Source organism: Telopea speciosissima, chromosome 10 (assembly GCF_018873765.1).
Source record: "Telopea speciosissima isolate NSW1024214 ecotype Mountain lineage chromosome 10, Tspe_v1, whole genome shotgun sequence".
Lineage (NCBI taxonomy): Eukaryota > Viridiplantae > Streptophyta > Magnoliopsida > Proteales > Proteaceae > Telopea > Telopea speciosissima.
Genome location: NC_057925.1, coordinates 32,964,423 through 32,989,994, shown reverse-complemented (window position 1 = coordinate 32,989,994; position 25,572 = coordinate 32,964,423). Strand labels below are relative to the sequence as shown.

General features: G+C 38.7%; 1 pseudogene; it reads left to right on the top strand.

Moving 5' to 3' along the window:
• The first annotated feature begins 7,077 nt into the window (after positions 1-7,077).
• Positions 7,078-16,620, top strand: LOC122644040 (annotated as a pseudogene).
• Positions 16,621-25,572: the final 8,952 nt, after the last annotated feature.

The following is a 25,572-nucleotide window of genomic DNA, read 5'->3' as shown; positions in this document are numbered from 1 at the left end:
GTAAAACTACACTCAATTATATTAAACAATTAATCATAAACCAAAATAAATAACAAGCTGCAATTCTGGGCTTGTATCATACCCCCAAGTAGAAAAAACTCATCCTCAAGTTTTAGGAGTCGTTTTGACACTTTGCTCAATCAAATCAGTCACTAAACGAAGAAGATTTCATTTTCTCACTTCTGATTCATGGATGACAACATTGTTTCAAAATTATGATCGAATCTACTCTGATGGTGATATTCATGGCTTGGATAAGTTGATGTTGACACCACATAGTAGAAATTGTCAAATAAGGATCATCAAACTCATTGTAAATGTCAATCCATGGGGCATGTGCATCTCACACCGCACACTATCATACATCATAACAAACCTTATAATTATGCAACTATTCAATCATTATTCCTTTCGAAATCTGAAATCATAGATTCATAAAAGGCAAACTCGGTTTCTCTAAACTCTTCCTGTGCACTAAGTTTGCTGCAATCATGGAAGAAAAGTTTGGATTTTGTGAATAATGGACCAAATAAAAAATCTCTCTCAATTTTAAGAACCCCATGCTTTGACTTCTATGGCTCCACCAAGAGGAAGTTCTATTCGATAGAGAGCTGCCATGTCGAAGTGGTTGTAACTGAGTTTGATTGTAAGAGAAAACATAATGGGCAGCCTACTTGATCGACGTACCTTGGGGTGAGCTACCTCCATCTCGGTCAGTATGATGTTGCCATTGATCGATAAAAGTACTGGTACCACACCGTAATGCGGGTAGAACTCTTGTTGTGTTTCTGAAATAAAACCTAGTTCAAGCCTTTCAAAACTACTGTGTTCGTCGACTTCGTCATCCGGGTACTCATTGAACATTGGAGGTTTGCTAAAATCAACATGTGTCGTGAATCGATTGTCAACAACATTGTCTTTCATTGACTCATGATCTAGAGTCAATTTATAAACTTGTTGGCGAAGTTGTTGATTCTCCTCTTCAGGTTGATCATTTCAACTAGAGCTGTATGGTTGCCTCTACGCATGGGTGCCATAGCAATTCTCCAGCTAGCTCTGATACCAAATAACGCAGGCTTGGAGGCTTGAAACCGACTACCATACTCTTCAAGGAACGATAGAGGGTGGGGTTGTACTCAGCCGACACAATACAAGCTCTTCTAGGCTTGTCTTCAAGCTCTTTAAGGCTTGGAAGGGAAGAAGTTTTTCAAGACTTCAAAAGGAGAAACTCCAAAATCAATTCAATATTCATCTCCCGTACATTGTTCCCCTTTACATATTTAAAGGAAAAAAAAAAAAAAAAGAAAACCTAAACAAACCCTAATCAATCTCAACCACCCACCTAATTAAGTCCTACGGTCGAGATTCCATAGAGAAAATAAGTTTAATCAAAGTAACCTCGATTAAAGTAAATTTCCTTGGTATAATGCATTACTACTTTAACTACTTCTTCCTGCACTTTTTTGAGAAGCTATAACTCTTGAAGACTTCACCCACCTTGGAACCTCCATCCATTTTTTTGGGAGACTACAACTCTTGGACACTTCATCCACCTTGGAAGACTTACCTCCTTGGGAATCTACATTAATTAAATAGCTACCTATGGGCTTGGACTGACCCATCAACTAAATAAAAATCTAAAATAATTAGGACTACTAAAACTATGCTCAATTACATTAAACAATTAATCATAAATTAAAATAAATAATAAGATAGAATTTTGGGCCTACATCAAAGACATATAATAAATTTTTTTTCATAAAAAAAAAACATTGTTATGCTTTACGAAATTCTAAAATGACCTTAGTTCACAATTAACCCCCTTTGGTTTCACAAATATATTAAAAAACTATCATTGTTTATGCCAAACATCGTTTAAGTAAATGTTTTTGGTATTTCATTTACTTAAGATATTATTTATAAATAAGAAATACTCCCCATTTGGATCCAATAAAAATGATTAGAAAATCAGATTCCAAAAGAATAAAAAGTTAACTCCCCCAATTCAAGAACAAAAATTGAATTTTCGATAGTAGGAGAAATTTTCAACTTCCAAATGCTGAGGTTTTTCTCAAATTTAAAAATTCTATAAATCGAATTATGGTAAAACATGCTAAAAATAAAAAATGCGATAAAAATAATCTTTTATTCTATCGTCCATAAAATTATTTTCATTCAAGCGATTTTAAAAACATTCACACACTTTAAGTTTGATTGGAACATAACTTTGTCAATACAACTCAAATTTAAGTATTCTTAGACTTGTTTGAAAGATGACATTATACCTTTTCTAATTCAAAAGTTTCATGCAAATCTAAATTCATTTGATTAGTCAAATTCGTAGGAGAACAAATATAATTTTTTTTTTAAGAGTAATTTAATTTTTCCATAGACAAAAATCACAAAATCATATTTCTCAAGAACGATGTAAATTGATGACGAGACTATGAATACCATGATAATGATTCTGTATTATATAATTTAGCTAACATAAGCTAGATCACAAGTGTTGGGTCCTTTCATTGGGAAATGCCCATATCTTTGGATCTATACACCCGATTCAGATGATTCAAAATCCATTTTCATCATTATTTCATGTATTTTGTCTTGGCAGGGGAATTAGGACTTGGGCTGGTTGGCGCGTACTGCCCCTAGTGTGGGTCCCACTCCTTAGGAATGTAATCTTTTCCCTGTAAAGTGGTATTTGAGTTTGTTTTTATGCTAGATGTGGATATGTGAAGTGATCCATATATCATGGACAATAACTCTTATCTTGTTATTTCGATGCTAGAGGTATTTTGGTAATTTTTCATGAACGATTTGTGGAAGAAATCAGGGGTGTGGGCGACCTTCTTGGTCAGTAAATAACACAACTCTCAGCCTTGGGGGATACTCATCATCGTCTAGGTGATCTCCAAATTTAGGTGACAAAATGCGATGTCTAGAGGGGCTTAAGCCAATCCACGAAAAAACATATATTTCTACAGACTTCCCTTTGTTCATCAAATATAACAAATGGGCTAGGCACCCAAATAGAAGTAGAAGGCTGAAAGCCCCCGTCTCTTCCAACGAGGATCCTCTTGATAACCATTCTCTTCACAACTCTTTTGTCTTTGACCTTGATAATGACGTCAACGATGACAAAAAAGAAGGAATCGTTATCCCCTCCAATTCACTGCCCCCTCTAATTCCTCTAATTCCTCACATGAGGGCGGAAATAACCACCCTACCCCTGCCCGAAAACACTGCCCAAGGTGGGGTCCACTCCCCCTATTAGAGGAATTGGAGGTGCCCGCGAATTGGAGGTGATAATTATTCAAAAAGAAGACCCCGTAACACAAGGCTCCATCTATTTTCAGGGATAGAGGCATGCACAATATCCCTACCAGAGCCACCAAATTGATCCCTAGAGATACCAGCAAATAGATCAACGCTGAACCCATCCACAACCTCATGCGACTAGGAGTACTATTTCTTACTAGCCGAAGGTGAAGAAATATGAGGTTTATCTAATGAAGACTGATTAGAACCAGTGAAACAACTATGAGCTTTGCTCCAGCTGAAATAACCCCCTTACCCTTCATGTGAACCTCCCCAAAAGTTTCACAAAGATTGCCCTAAGGTAGGGATCACCACTGAATACAACATCTGCTCTAGGAAAGAGGAACTCCAAGAAAGAAAGAAATAAAAAGGAACAGAAGAGAACTTTGCAACAAAACAAAAGAGAGAAGGCACCAAAAATTACACAAGCAAATGGAGGGAGAGAAACAAAAGCATAACCCAGAACATGTAGATGAAGAAGGAAGAAGCTCGCCGATAACTGGAAGCTTCAATGACGTGCAGAGAGAAGAAAAGTGATGTGGTGATTCTAACCCTTGGATATCTAGGAAATGATTTAAATAAGCTACATCTCAAAATCAATTATTAACCCTCTCATCTACTCCCATGTATTTCCATATACCTCGCGCTCTCGGTAGTCCTGAATAATTTTTTTTTGGTTTGTTTTTCTATAGTTAACTTTAATTTAGTTGAAACTTGACATATGAGTACACGAGGATCTTGGGATTTACTTGTTCTTAAAATTTCAGTTCCACATAATTCTTCGTGTGGCAAGTCTAAATGCCCATCCACCATTTAGGCCCATGGATTGCTATTTATTGGGATTTTTTTTTGATGAACAAAAATTATTGGGGATTTTTTTAAGGAATTAAAATTGGGAAAAAAATAGTGCACAACGTCAGCTCAAAAATGAAATTGTTCATCCTCTCAACCCTCATATATCATCATTGTTCATGTGAAGGGGTGATATGACATAAATGCCCCTCTCCTATTGTCAAATTCCAGAATGGGATTCCCTCATTAGCCTGAAACTGTACTCAGGCAATGTAGTGTAGGGAACCCTCTCCCATTAAACTTATTGGAATTTGATTCTCTCCACCCTCCCCCCCCCAAAAAAAAAAAAAAAAAAAAGAAAAAGAAGAAGGTGTCCAAAATCAATTTATAAACAACCCAATTTGATGTTGTTCTTGTTAATTTGTTTCTTTCGATATTTTCAGGGTTTGTCGGTCATAAGCCTGTTGTTGGCTATGGGCTCCTACCCTCTTCTTCTTTTTCCTAGAAAACAAAAATTATTTTTAGATCACCCTTTCTAGACCACCTCTTTTTCATTGTTAGAATCGATTATCTTGTCTTATATATCATCTTCAACCTAGTGTGTTAAAGTAGAGGACATAGCATTTTGAACTTCACCATTATTGTATCCAGAAAAACATGGGCGTCACTGATGCCTTATAATCTTTATTATTATTACACAGTTCATCTCTTTTGGTCGAATAGTTGTTGAAGCTCTAGCTAGGGTTGTTGTGATGCTTTTCTAGCTTTTTACTCCTCCCACTACTTGGATCAATGAATCCAATTAAATTCCCTCTAAAAAATATAAGTCCAGTGCGCCAGCTTTCACTTTTGTTTTTATTTGTTATAAAATACTTTCTTATTATTAATTGATTGTTTTGGGGATCTCATTTCTGTAAACTAATTGTAATCTCTCCATACATATTTCTCTTTGAAAGTCTTGATATATAAATAGAAAAAGTTGGAGAAGTTTAGGTTGGGTTAGGGGCCTCTGTGAATATATTCCTAATCTAGAAGTGTGCCACTACTTTCTATAGTTGTTGGTTTTTAGTTTATTTGTATGATCAGTGATTGTTTTTAGAACTTGGAAGGAGAGGCTTAGGTTGGTCCTTGGTGGCCTGTGTGGAATTCCAAATCCAATATTTGCCAACTATTTTCTATGATTATTGATTGTTTATTTATTTGTACAGTCAGCAACTATCTTTATTTTCATAAAAATATTTGTCCCATACCTCATGTAAGTCATCTTACAACTTCTAGATCTCTCACTTGACAAGTTGGATGGGGTTGAAAGACTTGAAGGTCTCTCTGCTCACATGTCAAGTTTTATTTTGAATATTTTTTTTCCCTTTGATAAAAATGAAAAAAAAAAACAATATATCTACAAATACCAAGGGCTATCCCTCAGACATTCGAAGACAGGCCATGGAATGGAAGTGCCCAAAACAGTTCCACACGTCAAGAATCGTGCCCTCCTGACAAGAGAGTCAACCACGCTGTTTTCCTCCCTTGAAATGAACACGAAAATATATGATTTCAAATTAGATGTCAAATGAGTTGTAACAGTCATATTCGTTGGGGCATTACTTGTAGAGAATCCTTGTAATGCTACAACATTTGATACACCATTGGCCAGCTGTGCCATTATGGGTAGTGTTGCTTGATTGTTGAGAAATTGATGACTTTTATAACTCATAACTAATTGAAGAAGCTCATTGCCACCTATAACGGAAGACGTGTAATGGATGAAATTGAGGTAACTTATTCTCGCTAGGAGATGCTAAAACGGATGAGCTGTAACTGCTGGCCAATTATGGAGTTGCTGAAATTGAATGCATGCATGTAACCACCGGTCAACTGTGAAGGTTGATGAGCATTATACCTTGTAGCCATTTGATAAACCTCAGAAGCCATTAACGAATGGACCCATAAATGCTTACTGTTGCGAGGAGTTGCAGAGAACATGGTGGTATAACCGCCTGCCACACATTGGGCATTTAAATGTGTAACTGTTTGAATAAAGTTACGATCATTTAATGCAAAGGCTAGTTGAAGGGAACAACCATGAGGATTCACTGTAACGGCACTGACGGGTGAACCACCTTGTTGGCAACCAGTATTCATGGCAACGTTAAGGGGACCCAAAACAACTTCAAAACCAACATGATAATAAACAGATCCAAACCGAACAACCCAAGAGACAGCCCAAGAGAAGATAGAACACCTAAAATACACAAAGAGCTAAACTATGTAGAGGATCATATGGGTTGAACGACTCCTTTTTTCTGCACAAGGAATTGATTCCTAGCTAGGGTCTCTAGACCCCTTAGGAACGATAGCTCGACAACGTTCCTCCATATCCGAGCGAATACTTTTGACAATTACTGGAATGGTGTTAATTTTATTCTGAACGATTTTGACATCGATTGGTCCAACATTAGAATAAATCTTTGAAAAACATATACGAAAAATGTTCTTTGCCCAGATACAGTGGGACAAAATGATCACCTAACCCCCACAAAAGACGAAAATACAGTCCCACAAGATGCTCGCGCGTGCGCTCTCATTAACTGCCGTATAAATGCTCCCCCAAATATATATATATGAAAGATGCCATTAATCCATGGAAGAATATATGATTGAAACTTGTATCTAATATTTGGCACATGTCTGAATCTAGACAATTCCTAACAAATTCAATGTTCCTTTTCACGTGTTGGCTGGACTATCTAAAGATTCTTTTTCAGACCACCATCCCAAAAAATGGAAAAACAAAAAAAAAAAAAAAAATTTCCTTGTTTGCAAAGTCAATAACTGTCCTTTATTCTTTGAGAAACTGTCCTGCCATTTTTGGATACCTCTTATCTTTTTGATCTTACTGTGACTTCATCTTATATAGTGGATGATACACCTCTCTAATATCTCAGCTTTTGAGAGAGTGAGAGAGTGAGAGAGACAGAGAGAGACAGAGAGAGAGATGGAAGTCTGGTTTGTGAAGGCTATATGGAGTTTGTGTTTGGTAGGGTTTTGCAGTTTGATCGGATATATCTTAAATGTTGTTTGGATGAAGCCGGAGAGGCTTCAAGAGAAGCTTAGAAAGCAAGGAATCAAAGGACCTACACCTTCTTCTTTTCTATCTGGAAATGCTGCTGAGATGACAAAGATCAAATCAGAGGCTTTGAATATGAAGCAAGTTAAAGACCATTTAGAGATTGCTGCCCATGATTACACTTCTGCTCTCTTCCCATATTTTGAACATTGGAGAAAACAATACGGTACACTTTCATTTCATCTTTTTTCTTCTTCTTCTTCAATTCTTCTTTTGCATGAGTTTCTTAAAGTTAGTGGAAGCTTCACACTAGTGGTGGTGGTGGTAGTAGAAATCTTTCACCACATCATCCAAGGGTTCACAAACCCATATAGGGTTTAATTATGTTCTCTAAAATATCCTCCCGATCCCCTCTCACATGCATCTGAAGTCCCACGATGAATGGATTCCGTTTCACTATCGCTTAAGGAAAAATCGATTCATGAGAAAAATGACATTTTATATGTATTAGTAATGTGCCCATTTAGAGGCATAAATTCAATCATATGACCCAACATGTTTTCCATTTTTTTTTATAGGCTAAAAATCTTTCAAGGATAAGAAGACTTTTAATCATTTCTATTCACGTTATTTTGAGATGTAGACACAGTTTTAAGTATCGGTATCGGATCAACCGTATCAATCGATTTGTAAATGATATACGATATGAAAATCCATTTTTCAATTGAAAAAATGGAAACTGAAAAATGGATAAAACTGATACATATCAATATTGGTGGTGATCGATACTTTTTCAGCTTAAATTTAATATGATTGGCATAGTTAGAGATAGAGGGAACCAAATCCTCTCCGGTGCCAGCTCATCCAGCCCGTATCCAACGATTACATAATGCATTGAGATGTGTGTTAGATGCTCCCAGCCGTCCAATGCACGTTGGATAGTATCCAGGTCAGAGATAGAGTCTATAGCTTAGGCCTTGAACCAATAAGCTGGTATGTGGCAGACATTGGTCATATGCTGTGATTGTGATTGGACCAGTTGAACCAATCCATAAAAAAGATATTATAGTAAAGTAAAAAAGAGGTACGGCACTCGGTAATTTAATGTAATTAATTATATCAATCACTGTTGGATATTAATTGGCACTATATTATGTCCTATCATAGCATATTATTACAACTAAGCAGACACTCACTTTCTTATTTAAACAAAAATTAAATTAATTTAATATATTAAGTAAAAGATATGTAAAATGATTTGGTTCTTTAAGACACTAACAGGACTCTCTAGAATCTTTTAGGACAAATAAGGTAATTGTTAGGAAAGGTAAACCACAGATGCCTTAGCTCCTTCAGTTGGGTTTGATACCTTAGGATTTGTTTATTTTCAATTTTTCTAATTTTTTTGTGCAAGAGATGCCCACTTGGTCGCATGATCTCTACACAAGTGTTTGGATCAATGGGTGAACACGTCTGTAGGGGGCAGATGCATCATCTCACGACTCCCTGTGAGAAGACGTAGGAAACACCACCAACTAGAGATCTTTTTCTCAATTATTTTTTACAAATTTTTTTGGGTAAAGGGTGATCTTATTAATGATTTTTAACTAGGGCGAGCTGGTGAAGAAATTTTTTTTTTTTTTTTCGATAGGAGCTGTTGAAGAATTATTAATTCTTTTCCATTTAGGCCAAGTTTATTGCCTTATATAAGGCCTTCCTCATGGCTCCTTAGTTGGCACTCATTTATTGTCCATATCACCATGTCCACTCATTTGTAGAAAGTATATTGACAGTCCTAACCTTATGTATTACCAAGTTGAGGGTTAGTTTTTAACATTTGGAGTGAATCCACATAGGAAACTGACTCCTACCATTTTTTGTTTTTGTTGCCTTCTCAACAGAGATGACAATGGTCAATGGTCCATGGAGAGAGTTAATGGGAGGGCTCGATTGGGTTTGGGTTGAGTCATATTTTAAATGGGCATGGCCTTTTTATGGCCAACACTGACATAATTTCCTTTCTTACTTCATGATTAAGGCTTGGATCCTCTACTGCAGAGTTGCCCTGTCCTGCCGAGCTATATAGACACAGTAAGGCGGGAAATGAATGCCTTACCCCTGTTTGAGTGCTTTGTCCGAGTTAGGGAAAGGTGGTCATTTCCTGCCTTACTATGTCTGTGCAGCATAGCAGGATGGGGTAGCTCGGCAATAGAGGATCTGGATCCCTGCATTTGATATGTATTCTAGGTCGATTCCGCATCCTCGAATGATAAAAATAGTTGTTTTTAACATCCGAGAATGTGAAATCGATCTAGAATACATAGCAAATACTACACAGTTTTATCTTCCCTTTGTCTTCCCCCCTCCCTTATTGCTTTCATCATAACCTAGGCTATAGACATTGATATTGGTGGTTATTGCCATGTTGATATTGATACGATATGGATTTGATCACATCAACATGTATCAAGAGTAAATTTAAAAACAATTCACCTTTTAGCCAATACTCTTGATCCATATCGATTTCAGATGCCAGCAATATTGATACAACAAATGATACTAATACCTTCATCCATGATCATAATCCATACCCACCTCAAACTCGATGGGGAAGGGTGAGGAGAACATACAGTGCAAGAGAGAATGAAGGAAGCACATACCCACAGAGAGGAGGCATATGTGTGCTAAAGGTAAAGCAAGATTCACCTATGGGAATACTGTTTGGTCATGTACAGCCTACGCCCAAACACAACCCCCCTTTGAAATGATCACCGAGTCCCTTACAAATGAAAAACCCCTGATCGATGCCTCTGCGTATCCCCTCATTGGCCACGTGCTAGTGTAGGCAGCATTTTTCTTTCCTTACTTCCTTTTAATGAAAAGGAGAAGTAGATAAGTAGATTAGGTCTTCTTGATGGTGGAGGTAATAATTGGGATGACCATATAATTAATTCGGTTTTTGATCATATGTAATGGAGACTGCCATAATGCTTTGCTAATGAAATGGAATTTCTATAATCTATAGAGGATTGCTATATAGGGCTATGATAGTTAGTAACTGTTGATCCTATTATTAAAATTTAATATAGGAGAAGTACTATTCGCCATTCCACCATGGGCCCAACTTTATTGAAAGCCGGATAGATAGGCATAATTACAATGTCACAACCCTAGTATATATTCCTCTAAAGTCTAAGCCTACATAATGGGCATGGGATCTATGAATTTTTATCCTCTCCTATTACAATACGGTGCTGTACTGCATTGTGTGATAGCTGCAAAAGTCATGTACATCATGTGAGGCCCACTGTATCACATGGTCTCTACAACACTATACGATACAGTACAACACTGTACTGGAGAGGATAACAATTCTAAGATCTATATATATATACATGTTTGCATGTAATGACATCTCCCATCTCAAAGAACAGGATGTATGAAAAGAGGTGCTTCAAGAACCCACGTGATCAGAAAAGGATAGAAAGTGTAAGAAAAAGAGAAAGTGTGAGTTTTTTACTAAAACTTGGTACCACATTTCACTCATTCATGTCTCTCCCTGTCTCATGATGACTGTCCTTTTTGCTGTGTCAAATCCCCTTATCCAAATGGAAGGTCCTTAATCACATTGTAAGTCTTTTCTCCTTCACATCATTCATCCGTCCTTGAAAGACCTCATGTCCCTTTGTAGTGTGGGCATCTAACAGTGCAATGTAGTGTGGGTCTGATAGGTCAACAAATAGACGAAGCTTCATGGTACCAGCTCGATGCAAGATGGCTTTTTTTTGTTTTTCTTCTCTTTCTTCTCGAGCTTGGCACTATTGAATGTCGCATCTTTCACGTGTCAAGTTCTTAAACCCATACTGTATTGCACCGCCAGATTAAGGCACTGCAGAGGATTTTTTCCCCCTACATGAACTCCATTCGTCAGGGCCACCTGCACTACCAATCCATCTAAAGCTCTTTAGTACACACCTTCTTATAGATGCGCGGCAACTACCATTGCCAATTAGCCTGAGTGAAGCTACCCCCAATCATTCTACAATAACCTCTCTCCTCTCCCCATAGGAGAGCTATTTTCAGTAATTCGACCAAAAAAAAAAAACAATAGACCTTAGTAATTCAAAAACTAAACTATATATAGATGATCTTCTAGTATTTTTTTTTTTTTTTTTTTGCTTTTGTTCTTATCATTGAAATTAAGTTCCTAATTTGCACAAGTTTAATGTAATTATAATTTTTGTGCAGTTGAGTCATGGCCGGGTTAAGTAAGGCCCATTCTATATGTAACTGTAACCCATGATCCACTGAGCATGCATGGCTTGTTGTTCTTCTCTCTTTCACATATTTTAAAAGTTTTGTTGTTGCAGGTCGATCTAGTATTCATGTATTCAACTGGAAGGACACAACACTTGTATGTGAATCACCCTGATCTTGTGAAGGAGATAGGTCAAGTTATATCTTTCGATTTAGGGAAGCCATTGCACTTGGCAAAGACACTTAACCCTTTACTAGGTAAGGGTGTTCTGGTCTCCAACGGTCATGTTTGGTCCCACCAGAGGAAAATCGTTTCAGCCGAGTTCTTCATGGACAAGGTTAAGGTAAGTATCTAATAAAACACTCATATCTCTTCACTCTCTATAAAAAAAAAAAAATATTGATTTTAGTGAATTCTTTTGTCTATAATTTAATTTGAAAGTTAATCTCAATCTTTTGACCCACCATGTTAATTTAAGTTTTTTCCCTAGTTTTTGAAATGGTATTTGAAGGTGTCAACTACTGTAGCTGATAAGGGTATAGTAGTTGATCTGAGTGAGGTCTTGGGATTGAAACCAACGTTCACCCAACAGGTGGGATGGGTTTAAAATATTATAGGATTTTCTTCTCCGTTAATATATCCAGGGAAGTATAATAATGCTTTACTATTTGCCACATGACAATATTATGTCTTTCATTTTTTTTTGAGTGTCAACTTTCATAGTTTGTCTTGTGTGTTTATCTTGTGGGTGTAGGGCATGGTGGGGCTAATGCTGGAGTCTAGGCTGGCATTGATAGAGAAATGGGAGAAGCGAGTAGTTGAATCTGAAGGAGGGATTGCTGAGATAAAAGTTGATGAACATTTGAGGGACTTCTCTGCTGATGTTATCTCTAGAGCTTGTTTTGGGAGTTCCTACTCTCAAGGCGAAGACATCTTCTCTAAGATCCGGGTCCTTGAAAAGATGTTATCCGAGAAAGGCTTCCTACATAAGGGAGCAACTTTCAGGTATGTATTTACTACCTCATAACCATGTAAATCTCTCTCTCACACATTTGTGTTTGTGTGAAGGGGGACTTAACTTCTCTCAGGTTCCTGCCCAGTCAAGTTCGTAGGTTCCTCTCATAGGGGATCGGAAATGACGACCTCACCCCTGCAAGAACACACTACCCGAGTGGGGTGAGATCGTCATTTTTGCCCTTCCTATGAGAGAAACCTACGAACTTGACCAGGCAGGGAACTTGAGAGGAGAAAAACTCAGGGTCAATGGCTATTTTTACTGCTTGTTTTGCTACGTTTCAGAATGAAGTAAAAGGAGGGTAAATAAAGGGAAAAGATCCCCTACGACATGTGGACTGTGGAGTGGGGATCCCGAATTTGGATCGTCTATGGCCTGCCTGACCGTAGCAGCCATAGCAGCGCCCTAATGAGGCACAGTGCAATGACCGCCTTACCCCTGCTCGAGCGCCTTGCCCGATCAGGGGTAAGGCGGTCATTGTGCCGCGCCTCATTAGTGCGCTGCTATGGCTGCTACGGGCAGCAGGCCGTAGATGATCCTGATCCGGGGATCCCTACCCATGCCCTCTCATTTAATGAGTCGTGGGGCTCACATTGACACCTTTATCTCAAACAAAATTGTAGGTCTCTATTCAATGAATCTATCTCTTGTCCTCTTAGTATTGCGGTTCTCCATTGGTGGGAAATCTCTGTCCAAAAAAAAAAAAAACAATTATAATTTTGCCATTGTTATTAAAAATAATTGTGTAAGTGGCTCAATATATTAAATATGTTAACTAAATTGTGATAAAAAAAAAATGTTGGTCACATGGCTCCTTCACCCAAGCATAGGAGCATATGAAAGTTCCACCCTATCCTCCATGAAATAAAAAATCACATCTATGTTGATGCCCCTGTATGTACTTTCATTGACCCACGTTAGTGCCGGCGCTACACAACCAAGAAAATCACTCTAATTCATGGATGAGATTCTCTTCATACTATGTGTTTTGGATTTTATGATGAGTAGCTTTCTGTACTAGAAAACAATAAGGTGGTACTCATAGAATGCTATGAAGATAACTGCCCAATAGAGGCTGCTGAACGATTAGATTCTAACCTAACTCAGTTCCTTCCCCCCAATGTATATGATGTAAATGTCTTTGTGATCCCAAGTTTACTGATGTAGATAGCTTACTAATGTCCTTATTAAAACACAATCTGACAAAAAAAATTTGTCAAATCCTTTTATAGTTTTGGAGAATATATTCCAAGGTTGTGAATGGACTGTTTGGGCCGGTGAGCTGTGTGGGCCTACACAATCTGTGAGGCCCAGACTATTTTCAAAGAGTTATGTCAGCTCATCATTCCAAAACTTAGGTTAGACATCATCACAGAGACTTGTGTGTGTGTGCGTGTTGTTTGTTGTGGTTGAACATCAACAAAGAGACACATTGGTCTACTTAGGATAAGGGTTTTAGTAGTCGGTATCGGTATTGGTATCAATCTTTCTCGATATTGATCTAGATGGACATTAGATCGGTTTGTATCGATCTGGATTGGTGAGGGTTACCCCTGTTTTATTCCCAAAAAAAAAAAAAAAAAAAAAAGTTTTTATTTTTATTTTTATTTTGTCTGTATCGATCCATCGATATGGGATTAGCTAAGAATCTATATCAGTGTCCACTAATATCGATACCGATACAAATCGATCGATCCTATATTGATTCCTCAAACCATGCTTAGGATCAATTGGATTAATGATTCAATTTTTATAATGAGGCTTTGAATGGACAGAAGTTCTAAGATTTAGATATTTGGTAGCAAAACAAGTACTCCAAGATTGACAATTCCTTCAAATTAATTTTGTGGAATTTTTTTTTCTAAAATATTATGAGATTTTGGTGCTGGAATGTTTTCTAATATTTTGTAATTTGATGCATTTTTTTTTTGGTTTCTAAATGGATTACATGATATACAAATTGAATTATAAATAAAGTTCCTCAATATAATTTTTTTTCTGAATAAATCAAATACCAGTGATATAATAATAATAATAATAAAAACAACAACAATGCTGCTTGGTCATGTAGCCCCTATACCTAGACACATGAGCATGCCAAAATATCACCCCAACCCTTGTGAAATAAAAAATCTCATCTATGTACCTTTGTGCACTCTCACTGCCCCCATGCAGGTGCATGGGCTATGTGACCAGGCATCGATCTCTTGTCCTAACTCATAATAATAATGATGATGATGATTACAATGACGATAATTGATATTCTTTTTATCATTGAAATATTTAGCTAAAATTTTATAAAATAAACAAATTCTAAAATCTAGAGAGCCACACAAATTTTATTTTCAATTTCTTACTTGAAAACAAAATTTTGAAGAATTTAATTAAAAGAAAAGTTTTGTTAGAAAGTGATTCTGAACTGAAGCTTTGATGTTGCTTACTTGCTTTGATTAATGCTATTTTTTTTATTATAGAAAATTTCCAACCAAGAGTAACAGAGACGTATGGAAGCTAGAAAGAGAGATTGAATCATTAATATTGAAGACAGGGAGCGAGAAGAAAAAACCTTGGCTAACCCTAGCTTAGAGAAGGATCTATTACAAATGATACTAGAGGGTGCTAATGAGTGATAAGTTAAGTAGAAAAGCCTCTAATCGCTTCACAGTTGCTAGCTGCAAGAACATCTACTTTGCTGGTCATGAAACTACAGCAGTTGCTGCAGCTTGGTGTTTGATGTTATTAAGTTTATATCCCGAGTGGCAAGACTGCGTTCGTCGAGAAGTTTTTCAAGTTTGCAGAGATGGAATCCCAGATGCTGATGCCCTACGCAAGTTGAAAACGGTATATGCAAATTACTTAGGCCTGATTTGTATGATTTCTATTTTAATTTCATGGGGTGTTTTCTATTTCTGAAATTGTTTGGTTTGATTTTTACATTTTATTTTAGTGAAATAAAAATCAAATAGAATAGAAATTCTGAAATAGTTGAGAAGCTCTTTCAGAACTTCTATTTCATTTGATTTCGCTCTTGCTTTTTAATGAGCACATGATTAATTTTATGGGCAAAATAGTAGTTTTATGTTAAAAATAAAACACCACCCTTCTTCTTCACCTAATGGACTCACCATCACCCTTTCCAAAGAAATATAGAGGATCTATTCTCAGAAATTGAACTACCAAAAGGAATTTTTTTTTTGAAATATTTCAGATTAATACAAACAAAACAATTTAAATTTCTTGACCAAAAATCTATTTGTTGACTATTTCATGGGGTGAATACTATTTATGAAATTGTTTGGTTTGCTTTTTACACCTAAAAATTCAACTGGAATAGAAATCCTGAAATAGCTTTAATTTTGAAATTGAAATTAAAATTAATTTCACTTTTGCTCTTTAATGAGCTCATGGTTAATTTGATGGGAAAAGCAGTAATTTTATGTTAAAAATAAAACACCACCTTTCTTCTTCCCCTGATGGTCTCACCACCACTACCGTCACCACAAACACCACCACTATAGGGGGGAATGACCACCCTGTTGATGCCTCTGTGCGTACTCCCATTGGCTCCCCCACATGCACAGGGGTCACGCTCCCCCCACAGAAATTCATAAGTAGTAGTCACAAAAAAATGTCTGAAGTGACTAGTTATTATTCCTTACTGCAACTGATCATCTAGCTTTACCTTTGTAGGTTGAAATGGTGATTCAAGAAACCTTGCGACTCTACCCTCCTAGAGCATTCATATCAAGAGAGACATTGATAGATACAAAGCTAGGAGATCTCATTGTTCCCAAAGGCATAAGATTGTGGACTCTGACACGCACATTGCATAGAGACCCAGATGTTTGAGGACCAGATGCAAACGAATTCAATCCAAGTAGGCTTGAAAATGGTATCTCTGAAGCTTGCAAGTATCCACAAACATATGTGCCTTTTGGAGCTGGGCCAAGGTTGTGTTTGGGAAGGAACTTTAAGGAACTTTGCACTGGCAGAGTTGAAGATTCTGCTTTCTCTTATGGTTTTCAAATTCTCTTTCTCTATTTCTCCAAAATATCAACATTGCCCTAAATTTGTGATGATTGTGGAGCCTAAGTATGGAGTAGATCTCATAGTAAAGAAAATATAGACTGAAAAATCATGTGGATGATAAGAAAGAGGGTTTGGTTGTAGGTAGATAATGCTGGGCTTAATAGACTTTGTATGGATGGATATGTTAATTGTTGTCCTTCATGGGTTTTTATATTACTCTTTAAAAAAAAAAAATTCCAGCATTAAATAATAAGACAAAACATTGTTTGAATGAGCCAAGTAGAAATGGTTTTATATGGATTTTTTTTTGATAGGTCCCTGCTCTATTCTATTATAATGGGAAGGGAAGGTGTGAACCAGGAGGCTTGAACCCAAGACCTCTTGGTAGCAATGGCCTATTAAGAAAACAACGTTTAGAATGACGATTTGCAGAAGAAAAACGAAAAACAGATAAGCCACACAACATCAGAAATTTACGTGATTCACCTCTAAGATGGGAAGTTACATCCACGGTTGAGCAATAGAACACATTTCACTATTCTCTGGAAATGTTACAAAATCACACTTACAACCCTCTCAGAAATAAGAACATTATATAGAGAAGCCCTAACCCGAGGAAGTACAGAAATACCGTTAGACCCAGAAATTGCCAAACCGGACATGGTTTGACCAAAACATAACGTATATCCCAAAATATACTGTTTTGAAGATCTCGATGAGCCCAACACAATGCGTTTTTGGCAATCCGAGGTCGTTTCGAAGCTGAAACAACCTTCCGAAGATCCCAAATACACTTTTTGGACCAAAGTCAGGCTTCACCAATAATATGGCTTTTTACGCACCATGAGCTACCAAGTGTGCTAGACATTTGTTCATAAAAAAAGAATTTTAATACTACTCTCACCCAAACACACTTAACTACGGAGTTGTGATGGGAACCGATGCATTAGTACTGGTATGATCGCACCCTTTTTTTTTTTTTTTTGATGAAAAACAAACCAAACTAGTATTAATATTGCTCAGATCTTATGTTACAACTGTTTTTAGCCAAGTTTTTTGCTATCGCTATACACAAACCATTCTGAACAAGCCTAAAATGTATATGACGTGACTTGTCAGATATATACATAAACCAGTGAAATAAGGGCCAGGGCCATCTATATATGGTAGAGGATTGAAGAGTCTGTATAACGCGTACCTCGTCACACCAAATCTCTTTAATCTCCAACCCAAAACTGGCAGCCTTGTCCAACCCCTTGCGAAGAGCACAACCGTAGCTAGCTAGATCAGCAGTAAGAGGTGATCTTCCTGCATAAAAAAACCTAAACCTTCCCTTCAGCAGAATGATATATGCCCAACCAGCATCATCTTGTCCAGCCCCAGAGAATCCTGCACATATTAAAATAGCATAATCATAAATTGGTAAAGTAAAGGGAGGAAACATCCAAATTTCTTCTTTGACGTCAGACAACAGCTCCTGAGAACCCGAAGGCACAGGAGACAGCTTTAGGTCCCATATCCATGTTGACACAGTGGATAGTAACTCTACAGGGTTAGGCTGCCCTGAACTCAGCACCGCTTTGTTCCTATGCAGCTAGATATAATAGCAGGTAATAATAAAGACACTAAAAAACCATTTGGACAAAATCTTGTTTGATTGAAGTTGAAGTCGAAAAAACCGACAAAATTCATTGATGTCCTCAAAGCCCACCCAGTCGGGCCTTAATCCGAGTGGTCCTGCCGCCCAGATGTGTTTCACCCAATTGCATGAAAGGAAAAGGTGACATAGAGTCTTAGCACCATTTCCACATAGAGCACAGGGTGTATCAAGCGATGTCCATCTGGAAAGGATATCCTTGATAGGGAGTCCTGCATTGAGCAAACGCCAGAAAAAGGTCTTAAACTTGGGGTGAATTGGAAGTTTCCAAAAGAATTTCCACCAGCCAACATAACTTGCAGTAGAGTTGGTTGACCAAGATTGTAATTCCTTAGTAGCAATTTTAGTGGAAAAAAGACCTATCTTGGATTTGGAGCAATACCATCGATCCTCTTCAGAGGATAGGGGGGTAGTCTGTATAAATGACAACATAGCCGGTGAAATAAATTGCTTAAGAAGATCAACATTCCATTCAGAGCCTAAGGAGAAATGAGAAACGGGCAACAACCGACATGGTTTGTCTAAATGCAGTATGGCAAAGTTGGAAAGATTACCAGAGATCTTTGGTATCCATTTATCATACCAAAAAGACGTATTGGGGCCAGATCCAATCCTTCGACAGACCAATCTTTCTAAATCTGGAATGACGTTGGAAATGCTATTCCAAATCCATGAGCCTTTCTTACCCCTAGAGCAAGGATAAAAAAAGCTAGTATTATGGAAATATTTAGACTTCAAAACTCGGGCCCACAAAGACTGTTGTTCATTCAGCAATCTCCAACCCAATTTAAGAAGTAAAGCCTTATTGTGAACAGAGCGAAGGTAACTCCTCACCTCTTCACCTCTTCCATGGTGGGGGAAGAATAGAGTGAAGGTAACTCCTCCTGTTGGATAATCGCCGGAAACAGGCTCTCAACAAATTCAGCTCCCAAGGGGTCTCGTACCCATTTTATATGAATTTTAGTTAGTTGTAAAATGGTTTTTCTCAGTATGAGGGTATTTCTTCATTCTGTGTTCATTGTGGATGTTTTACTTGTAGAAATGAATCATGTTCGTTATTGTAGACATCAAATCAACCACTCACAATCCAAATGTTGTGATGGGATGTTCTATTTCAAACGTTTCACCTAACAATGATGACTGTCCTCCTTCTTCTTCATTGCCCACTCCTAGGATCCCTTTGTCTATCCCAAAATCTAATCACCTACTTCTGTGACCAAGCAGCATTATTTGCCGCTTTAATCTCCTTGTTACCATATAAAACTTCATTGATTTCACTTTTTTTTTTTTTTTGGATTGAAATATGTTTATGTATTAAAGTGTGACCAGATAGTCTAGGAGTGAAAATGGGCCAAAGAGAGAAACATGCAACTGACATAGCCCTCTGGGTGATCACATTGTTAATCTCTCTGGGAAAATAGTGGAAAGAGCAAGAATGGAAACCAGAAGAGAGGTATATTATATCTTTGACAACATTAAGGATCTCCAGCGGAGTAGACTCCAGTCCTATGAGGCAATGCACCAACTTGAAGTTATCGGATTCCACCATAATATCATCAATTGTTTACAATAAACTCTACAATAAACCAGCTATTAAGGCAAGCGCCTCTCCTTGGATAATAGAAATTAATTGGGATGTGATGAGTCATAGAATCACCATCCACTCAGAAAATGTCATGTGGATGGACTAAGGCCGAACCCGAGGGCCGAACCGAGCCAAAGGATGCGACACCAAACAGGTCACCGAAGGAGAGGACCATCACCTTGATCACCAACATGGCCAAGCACCACGATCGAGCACCCACGACCGCCGAGCACTTGCTCGAGCCCACTCTGATCGGCTACACAGCCGATGAGCATGGAGGGCGAGCTCTAGGCCAAGCACCTGTATGGTCTAAGGTCGACCGAGTTGAGCATAACGCTTAGGGTGCAACTCACTCGTCGCCTATGCCAAGCACGAAGCCAAGCGTTGAGGGCACGACTGCCTGAGGCCGAGGCCTCTCTAGAAGCAGTAACAACGGCTCACCTGGGATCAGGGAGCCACGTCAGCACGTCCTGACAATCACGGGATACGGATCGGGTCACGATCCCACGATAGAATTGAATCACACTCCCATAAGGACTCTTACCTCGTTAGGAGTCCGATTCCGAAAATAACTCTCCACTCCGCTCCGCATGGAAGAGCCCTACCAATAGAGGACTCTTACCATACAAGGACTCATCTAGCAGCCTCATCTCATCCTATAAAGACTCAGGTATAGAGCTCAAACGCTCATCTGACTTTTTTAGGAAGTTGTTATGCTGTTGTGCCAGAGACCTAACTTAAGCATCAAAGAGTCCTAGGCCGGAGCCACACCGGCTCTCTTGTGTTTACTCAATTTTTGCAGGCTTATCTGTGGGCGAACCGGGCGATGGAGGCTTCACACAGCAGGATGGTTCCAAAATAGCCATAATGGGTCGTCTAGTCGAGTCTCACAACACATAGCCATAACCCCCTCTATCATCAGAATGGGAAGCATCCGAGTTGAGTTTATAGCATATTCTATCTCTCTCCTCCCTTTCCTTGAATGACTTCTCTACTCTTCAAATGATTCTTTTTTAGAGGCTGCGGTTCGATATTTCTTGCCAGTGTAGGCTACACTCCCGGATAGGAAACACTCTCCCTATAAATCACACTAACATTCTATTGACCGTTGGATGGAATAAGAAACTGCTGGTCAAACAATGATCCAGGGATCAAACCATGGCTCCTTAGGGAAACCAATTATAAACCAATTAGGGTATTGCACGCCCTGGGATATCCCATGGTGTCCCATGGGTGCCCCATTTAATATTTAGGGCTTCCCATGGTTGCCCATGGGAACCCTGGTGCATTCCTATTAGGGTTTCTTCTTCCCTCATATGTCCCATAAAATTTATCATCACAGTAGGGACGGAGAAACTCATCTCTAGTCCATCACATGGCAAGAGGGATCCATCCCATACTAGAATGCGCAGCGGAAATTAATCGATTCGAGTTTCTTTCGCATCCCATAAATATTAATAATTAAATAATTGAAGGAATTATTAAAGAACTGCTAACCTGGTGAGCCTCAAGTGTTGCTCCTCCAATAGACAGTGGTTCTTCCTCCAGTGAGCGCTCCAAGCAAATAGATCTAAACCTTGAATGGTGCTACCAAGGTTCTACACGCCAATCCCAGATGCTCTCAAATTCCTCAGTACAGATTTAGGGTTTCACAAACCCTAACTCTCAAACACAAATGAGAGAAGCAAGAAGAAGAAGAAGAGAGATCACAAGAGGGAGAGAAAGAGACCAAAACGTAGGAGAGAGAGTGTTTGCCCAAAACATGGAGAGCTTCTTCTCTTCTACGTTTTTGGTCCTTTATTTATAATAATTTGAATTAATTAAATCTCAGTAGGATTTAATAAATCCTCAGTGAGAGTCTGACTCTCTCTCTCTTTGTTTGGCAGTTCTGTTTAAACTCAAAGTGCTACACAGGTGAAGAAGCAGAATCTAATAGGGAAAATATTAATTAATTACTTTATTTAATATTTAATAGATAATTATAATTTGCACCACATCCATTAATTAAATAAAGTACTAATTAAAATATATAGCAAATTCCAAATAACTCCCTATATGATAACTATTTATCATATACAACCCCCCCACTAATCAACACCATCATTATGGAATCTAGGGCATGTACACATGTATTGCCAAACCCCAATCCATAGTACATGTCCATATAAGAGAGTCTGTGCATCTGATCGGATCCCGCAAAACTTGATTTAACACTTTATTTAAATAAATTTTACAAAACCATTTCCAAAACGGCACTAGATCTAGATTCTGATCCGACCATACACAGACAGTCTCAATTTTGGTGTTCCCCAATCGGGCAGTGGTGACTATGTTGGATATCTCATTCACTCACAAAGTGTTCACGCATTCCCAGAACACCGGCTTTGACTCGCTTGAGTCTCAGTCATTGATGAACCAAAGAATGCGATCACACTTTGCAGTGACAGGGTTCCCTCAGGCATAGGGTGTCGGTGACACATGTCTGTCCCTTCCTACATCTGGCAGTAATACATGAGGGAATCGACACAGTAGATTCTTCGTCAATGCACACATCAAACATATGATCACTCGCATTCGTACCCTGACATCGTATGTCTAGGCATATCCAATGCGACAACCATATGATAAGGGTGCCCAGCCCAAACCCTAGTCGTGACTACCATTTTAAGTAAAACTTAGGGACACATAATGCTCAAAAAGTTTATATCGCATATGATAATATTAAATTAAAATATATAAATATTCAATACAAATGTGAACTGGGTTGAACCGAACCGGACCTGATTTGATGGACACACACTTGTCCAATAGAAACATCTCCACCATTCAATCTATCCACAATTGTTTCTCTTCCTCCACCTTCGCTCTCAGTCTCTCTCTCTTCTTCTTCTTCTAAAGTGACGCCAATGCCAAATAAAAGATAGAGAGAGAGGAGCGTAACGTAGCATTTGGTAGGTTGCAACCACGGGCAGGCAGGGGAGAGTGGGAGAGAGGGTGTGTGTGGGGGTGGAAAAAATGGTGTAACCAATAGTCGGATTGAATGGGTAAGATGCAAAGAGATATCTCCAACGATCTATAAAATGCTAACAGCTAAGATTCTATTACATCTCACTATTTTGTATATCATTTTTCTTTATGAATTATTTGACATTTTATGAGGCACCAATAAGAAAATCCCATTATTAGGTATCATATCTATTTAATAGCATTAATAAATTTTATAATTTTCAGTTACTTATATTCTTTTGTCATATAATTCTACTATTCTTCTTTAGAGGAAGGGAGGAAGAGTGGGGGTTTCTTAAAATAAGTGAGGAACAAGAGGCTTCCAACACAACATGACTAATTGGTGACAATGGCAAAGTTCACATGGTTATGTGACTTTCGAAGGATCCCTACTGTTCTATGGACCACTATTCGTTCTGAATACCTTTAGCCAGGTGGCAACTCCTAATTGGACAGACCAAAACGGCACACCCCTAAATTCCAAAAGTTGAAACGCACGCTTGCAGACTTCAGCATTCACGCTCCACAGTTGACACTTCACACATCAAGAGGTGCGATGTAGGGGTGTATTTGGTATTTAACCCTCATCCAGTAGTAATCTTAGTGCAGGACAGGTAAAATGATTAGGACTGCCTCGTAAATAGAGCAAACAGAAATTGCACTTTACGAAGTTCCAGTGATAGGGGCATTATGGTCAGTTAAAAAAAAGCCGGCCAATGGTGCACGCGTGCAGCGTACTTGATTGTATTGACGACCGACATGATTCTGAGTTGAAAAGGTTTTTGGTTTGTTTTGACCGTCTAATACTGTAATTAACGCTAAATTTTAAGGGCCTTTTTGTAATCTTAATAGAGCCATGAATTCCTTTACTCTTGAATCTTACCCTAGAAAGACCGACGTGGCCTCTTCAAATGTTTTTCTTATTTTTTCTTTGGGAAAATTACAGGATTAGGTTAAATCAAATTTGCTCTTACAAAAATAGTCACTCATTGTTTCAGTTAACAAAAATACAGTGTTTTAAGTTTGAATTTACAAAACTAAGTCAAAATAGTATCCTCCCTTAGTTGAAGACAGTTTTACCCCTGAACCTTACCTTCTCCGTTCAACATGTCCACCCCAAAGGCCAAGGGCGAGATCATCAACCATGGAAGATGAGATTAAATGGGTCTCCTCTCGATGGCATACAAGAACGCCATCGGATGTTTGTGTGCGACCAAAGACAGTTTTTCCTCCTGATTTCTATTTCGATGCGCGGAACAAAGGGATTCTCTCTTGCAGTAGTCGACGACACCAATTTCAAATTTGAGAAAGAAGACAAATTCATGCCTTTCTTTGAGACATTAAATTACTATAAGGAATAAAGAGGGAGAGAACCAAGATCAAGTGGGGGAATCAACAAAACCAAAGGACAGGGAGAAGAATTAGGAGGAGAAAGGAGCCAAGGAACGCTGCATGGTGTTTTGGCCCCCGACAGCCCAGTATTTGCTTTATTTAAAAAGGGAAAATAGAGAAGAAGAGTCGATGAGGGAAAGAGCAGAAATGCAGAGGGAGAAGAAAAACGAACAAGAAGGGGCTAGGGGAGGAAAGAGCAGAAATGCAGAGGAAGAAGAAAAATGAACAAGAAGGGGACAGGGGAAAGAGCAGAAATGCAGAGGAAGAAGAAGAACGAAGAAGACGATGTGGCCGAGGATTTACCTGAAGTTTGAATGCTTCAAATATTCATTCTAAATGCTTGAATGTTTACAAATTCAATTCTTTAAATTGTCGATTTCAACTGTTCGACCCTTTTTCTTTCTTTTTTTTTTTTTTGGGTAAGACAACCGTTCAATCCAAGTCTGCAAACCGAAGGAAACTTTGATAATGAGCAACAAAGTCCAACATTTCAAGTGTAAGAACAATAAAATAAACAAAAACTCAGAGTTTATACACTACCTGGTCAGAATCATCAAAAGTGGGCTCAGTGTCGCAGCCTCCGCCTTGAACCCTCGTGTTCGTTCCTCCCCTCCTCTGCCTCCGCATCGCGCTACTCTTGTTGCTTATCCAAACGCCTAATTCCGCGTTATTCTAAATGTGTTTCACCGCCGGTCTTTTACCATCACCGACCAACAATCTATAGGAAGTCCTTAGATTCCACCATGTGGTTTTCAACAAAAATCCATGGCTGGAAGCAAATGGCCTTGGGCCATCAAGGGGAAGAAGAAGGTATGAAGTTGATGTGATTTAGAACCCATTGACGACTTAGTTTAGGTTGGACAGCGTAAAAGGAGCTGCAGTGGCTTCCTCCCTTTCTAGTTTCTCCCTGATGAATCACAAATCATCCCAATCTATCAGAAGATGCCACGTGTCCCTGAACAGCAGGAGATCCACCCGAACACCAAGAGCAGGATATCCACCCGGACATTAACAGCAAGAGATCCACCCGGACACCAGTTACACCTTGGGCGCCATCACCCGCACTTGGGTGCCATCCCCTGGGGAGCCATCCACTAGGGCGCCAGCCGCCATGGGCACCACCCACCTTGGGCCAAGGACCACCTGGACATCTTTCCCTCTCAGGCCTCATCCACTGAGGTGTTGAGACCTCGACAGGGTGCAGGTACAAGCTGGACGACACCACCACCACGTCGCCAACAAGATATACACCACCGCGAGGACTCTGGGCCATCACCTACCACTTACGTAACCCAGATGGACTCAAGCACTAGGGACCTTATCTACCACGTAGAAGGATCTATCCACCAAGAAGGACAACCCTACTGGGATACTAAGTCTCACGGAAGACAACCAACCAGGGAGGAGCCCTACTACTCAAGACTCCTACACCCACGAAGAAGACTCCATA